The sequence below is a fragment of the Salmo trutta genome, unplaced genomic scaffold, assembly GCF_901001165.1.
Source record: "Salmo trutta unplaced genomic scaffold, fSalTru1.1, whole genome shotgun sequence".
In the NCBI taxonomy this organism is placed as follows: Eukaryota; Metazoa; Chordata; class Actinopteri; order Salmoniformes; family Salmonidae; genus Salmo; species Salmo trutta.
In genome coordinates, this window is record NW_021822911.1 from 17587406 (window position 1) to 17593405 (window position 6000).

Consider the following 6000-nt stretch of genomic DNA (forward strand, 5'->3'; position numbering starts at 1 on the left):
GTGTATAACTGTGGCTCCTTCCACCTTCAAAGAATAGGCAAGAGGGCCAACCATGGAGAATAGTAAGACACTTCATTATTTCTATAACTACGCTATATTGTTTGTCCTTGTGTGTCCGTTCATGTTTTTCAGCATAAAGTACTCTGCAGCCACTTAGTGTGGTGTGGACACCAGGTGAGGCCACACACAGATTCCTGTTGAACACTGTCGCTTTAACTACCTTATTTTCTCAATAACAGTCTCTCTCCTTCACTTCATCCCTCTCTCCTCTTCTCCCTAAATGCTCTAGGTTATATCAGCTGTGTCGGTGAACCCCTCCTGCATCTGAACTGGCTACATAGAGGGCACAGCATGATCAGAGGTGAGAGGTCACTTGGTCAGGTCAACAGGAAGTATTATTAAAGAGATGCTTTACATTGAAATACAGATAGAGATGCAGTAGTCCCGGAGTTAATGATCCCAGGTCAATTTATATTATACAGGAAGTATTATTAAAGAGATGCTTTACATTGAAATACAGATAGAGATGCAGTAGTCCCAGAGTTAATGATCCCAGGTCAGTTTATATTATACAGGAAGTATTATTAAAGAGATGCTTTACATTGAAATACAGATAGAGATGCAGTAGTCCCAGAGTTAATGATCCCAGGTCAGTTTATATTATACAGGAAGTATTATTAAAGAGATGCATTACATTGAAATACAGATAGAGATGCAGTAGTCCCAGAGTTAATGATCCCAGGTCAGTTTATATTATACAGGAAGTATTATTAAAGAGATGCTTTACATTGAAATACAGATAGAGATGCAGTAGTCCCAGAGTTAATGATCCCAGGTCAGTTTTACATTTCACCTCCTGATTGATGACTAACAATGTTAGAATAAAAAATAAAAACACAAGGTTAAAACATGCTCTCTCTCTCCATCTGTCTCTCGTCTGCAGATATGTTTTGATGTGAGGATGCCAACCCCCAGTCCCATCATCGCGACCTCACCTGCTTTTAAGAACCTTTGTGCCGACGAGAGACACTATTATGTAATTGTGATGAACTGAGAGAATATTTATGTAGCACTGTGATTCATTAATCATGTGCTGCCTTCCCTGCTCCTATGTGCTTACCTCTTTCCCTTTCTGTCTTTTACACCTCTCTCACCACCTCCTCTTTCTTCCTCTGTTTTTATAACACAACAGATGTGCATTGAAGTACAGATTGAACTTGTATTTATAACACTTGAATAATGAGCTTTTCAATAAAGCGTTTCACATTCTCTACTGGTTGAAATGAAGTGTAATGTGATGAAATACTCCACCTATCCTGTGTTTATCAGATCAATGCAGATGAAGGACATTAGATGTTGAGATGAACCAGTGTTAGAGTATTTACATGATGCATAGGAAGTGTAGTGTTCTGTTTTTTAACATTATATTTCTGTATATATGAATTAACTATTTAAATCCTGTTTCTAGTCTATTAGTTACAACGTGTAACCATTGATGTCCCAGGACCAAGATTGGTAAACACTGTTGAAGTGTATAATTGTAATACATACATGCAGACTCAGCGTCATTCAAAGACTGGAATTTGATACTCCTGGTATTGGATATGACTGAAATATAATCTCAAAGACATTCATACCTAAACTGCACCTTTATTTTCCAAGGTAGAGTACATGATCAGTGAATATATTAAATGTACAGGCTACAATGTGGGGATCTCATGCATGGTAATAACTACATGTATATACGACTTGCATCCTTGGTACAACATGATATTATATTCTACTCAGTCCATAGGCTTCATTAATGTCATTCAGGCTGTTTTGAAGTTGATACAACTGGCTATGATAGCTGAGGTTCATAGGTTCTGAACTAATATGTATACCAAACGTTTGGGTCCATACACAGATCGGCTAGATAGCTAGCTACACATCCATAGGCATACAGGTATTTTAATCATCCACTGCACAATAAGCAAGAACATAGCTAGCTATGTTATTTCATCTATCTGCATGGCAAATATCAGAAAGGCAAGCTTACACAATTGTACATTCAATTTGCAGTAAATTCTTCAGCTAACTAGATTCTATACATTCACTGTTTCACAAAACGACAGCCTGGTTTGTTGGTTGTTTCAGGAGTCCCTAAAACAACCAGAATGACAATTTCTTACTCATGTCAGATTGTCTACGGTTGAAATTGTCTGCGGTTGATTGTCTGCGGTTGAAAATTAGCCGGCTGGCTAAAACCGGCACTTTTACTGAAACGTTGATTAATGTGCACTGTCCCTGTAAAAATAAAATAAACTCAAACTCAACACCCATAAAGCTAGTCAGCTAGCTGGTTAATGTTAGCTAGTCAGCTAGCTGGTTAATGTTAGCTAGTCAGCTAGCTGGCTAATGTTAGCTAGTTGGTTAATGTTAGCTAGTCAGCTAGCTGGTTAATGTTAGCTAGCTGGCTAATGTTAGCTAGTCAGCTAGCTGGCTAAATCGCGATTTTCGTGAATGAACTTAATGATAAAAAAAGCATAATCGTTTGTCTCTACATTAACTAACATTCCTGTCAACTGTACATGTTTTTGGCATGATTCGTTATGACATTATAATCCCTTACATTTTCTTCCATCCGAGTATTTCTGTCCGCCATCTTTGATCCAGTTCAGTTCTGTGTAGAGGTACCCCTCTCTCCTAGTATTTCTGTCTGCCATCTTTGATCCAGTTCAGTTCTGTGTAGGGGTACCCCTCTCTCCTAGTATTTCTGTCCGCCATCTTTGATCCAGTTCAGTTCTGTGTAGGGGTACCCCTCTCTCCTAGTATTTCTGTCCGCCATCTTTGATCCAGTTCAGTTCTGTGTAGGGGTACCCCTCTCTCCTAGTATTTCTGTCCGCCATCTTTGATCCAGTTCAGTTCTGTGTAGGGGTACCCCTCTCTCCTAGTATTTCTGTCCGCCATCTTTGATCCAGTTCAGTTCTGTGTAGGGGTACCCCTCTCTCCTAGTATTTCTGTCCGCCATCTTTGATCCAGTTCAGTTCTGTGTTGGGGTACCCCTCTCTCCTTGTATTTCTGTCCTCCATCTTTGATCCAGTTCAGTTCTGTGTAGGGGTACCCCTCTCTCCTAGTATTTCTGTCCACCATCTTTGATCCAGATCAGTTCTGTGTAGGGGTACCCCTCTCTCCTAGTATTGCTGAAGAAAGTCTAACAGTCACTAGTGCAGCAGCAGCCTCCCCTGGTCCTAGTGCCGCCCGGTAAGAAGTTTAAGATGCGATGGAACGGTTGACGAAAAAAATAAATCACAGAAAAAATATATTGACTGATATTGATTTATTTAGGGGGGCTAATGAATATTTTAGGCCTAGCGACGTCAATGATTCCTACCCTTTAACTTTTTGTCTTAAAAAACAACATTTTACCCACTCCAGTCAACAGATGGCGATGTGGGGCTTTAATGTAATGCTGATGGTGTGACGTATAATCTAGTGGACGGAACGCTTCTTTCAACAGCAGCAACAGTTATTCAGCCTCCTCGGTAGCTTGCTAGACAAAATAGCCGAACCAATAAAGCTCTTTAGAAGCTTTAGTGTATATTAGTGTTATGTATGGTACGACGTGCTGTACGTCATACTGTATGTTGTTATGGTTTACGACAGTGTGCTGCTTTACGAACGAATGGGTTGTCAGGATGAGTGGCACATGTCATTAAACGACAGAGTGATGTACAATGTGAAACTGCGCAGATGTGCGTTCTTCTACAGCTAGGCTAGATATAACAATTAGCCACTGTGTTTTAAACCCACTACTGTCATCTAGTTAGTTATCAGATTTAATTTCATATTGACGGTGTTGTTGTTATTATTCAGCTAGCGGTCTGGTAAAGTTAGCATTAGCCTAGCTAGCTAACATCCCCGACCATGAGTTCACTAAGCTACTCTCCTCTTGCTGAAGAAGAGGTCTGCTGGATGGAGAAAGAGGGTCTGTGGCTGAACGTTGTCGTGAAAGAGGAGGAAGAGGATGTCACAATACAAAAACAAGTAAAGGGTGAGGCTGTTACAGTGAAAGAAGAAGAGAAAGACGTTTCAGTTAAACAAGAGGATGACGCGTTCAGAGTGGAGGCGGAGGATGTTACTGCTAAAGGAGAGGAAGAGAAAGAGTTTTTGGGGTGAAAGAGGAGGAGGGGGAGATTGTCACATTGGAAGATGAGGAGGATGAAGAGGAAGAAACTGGATATCTGTGCCCGGTTTCCCAAAGGCATGTTAAGGCATCCAATGGTTCTAACGATAAACGGCCCTGATTAACACTAGTAAGTACTGTCTTAAAGACAGAGGCACAAACTCTGCAGTTGTTGAACTGATGTGTGGTGTTAAAGGGGAAATATGCAAAACTACATCCATATTTAGACTTTTTTAATTATTTATTTATAACCATTGATTCTTAAAGAATATAACACATGCCTCAGTATGAGATGAGACGGTGAACTGATGTTGAACCGGGCAGTCAGCTGCTGCTGCTCCAATACAGTATGAGGTGAGACGGTGAACTGATGTTGAACCGGGCAGTCAGCTGCTGCTGCTCCAATACAGTATGAGGTGAGACGGTGAACTGATGTTGAACCGGGCAGTCAGCTGCTGCTCCAATACAGTATGAGGTGAGACGGTGAACTGATGTTGAACCGGGCATTCAGCTGCTGCTCCAATACAGTATGAGGTGAGACGGTGAACTGATGTTGAACCGGGCAGTCAGCTGCTGCTGCTCCAATACAGTATGAGGTGAGACGGTGAACTGATGTTGAACCGGGCAGTCAGCTGCTGCTGCTCCAATACAGTATGAGGTGAGACGGTGAACTGATGTTGAACTGGGCAGTCAGCTGCTGCTGCTCCAATACAGTATGAGGTGAGACGGTGAACTGATGTTGAACTGGGCAGTCAGCTGCTGCTGCTCCAATACAGTATGAGGTGAGACGGTGAACTGATGTTGAACTGGGCAGTCAGCTGCTGCTGCTCCAATACAGTGTGAGGTGAGACGGTGAACTGATGTTGAACCGGGCAGTCAGCTGCTGCTGCTCCAACACAGTATGAGGTGAGATGGTGAACTGATGTTGAACTGGGCAGTCAGCTGCTGCTGCTCCAATACAGTATGAGGTGAGACGGTGAACTGATGTTGAACTGGGCAGTCAGCTGCTGCTGCTCCAATACAGTATGAGGTGAGACGGTGAACTGATGTTGAATCATAATGATTAAGTTAATTAAAATTAATTAGTGAAACTGTTAAAAAATAGTATATGGCATACTAAAAATATTAGGCTATTGTTATCATATAGAAACATCATGGAATATTGTACATCATATTAAATATTTTACTCTATTGTTATCATATAGAAACATCATGGAATATTGTACATCATATTAAATATATTACTCTATTGTTATCATATAGATACATCATGGAATATTGTACATCATATTAAATATTTTACTCTATTGTTATCATATAGAAACATCATGGAATATTGTACATCATATTAAATATATTACTCTATTGTTATCATGTAGAAACATCATGGAATATTGTACATCATATTAGCATCAACATACATTATTGTTTTATTAAATTTCACATAACTATATTTCATATTTTCAAGTTCAGAACCCATCACCTGCTATGTAAAAGAGACAGAAGAATGCACAATGGTCAATGCTATCCGGGATCCTTGGGACATCCCTACCCTAAACCCTAACCCTAACCCTAACCTTAACCATTTTAAATGTCAACTTCAACAGGCTAGGGACGTCCCAAGGATGTATCTCTACCTAACAATACATGATCTAAGTGATTGATAGTTGGTATTCAGCAGTCATAAAGCCTTATTTACTTTAATGAACTACTAAAATAGTGATATTGAAGACAGCATAGACAGCAGCTCTACACTTTATTGACAGACTGATCCATTCATCCCTCCTCAGCCTTCCTCTCCTCTGAAGACCCAGTGAGGGTGGAGCTCAGTCAGA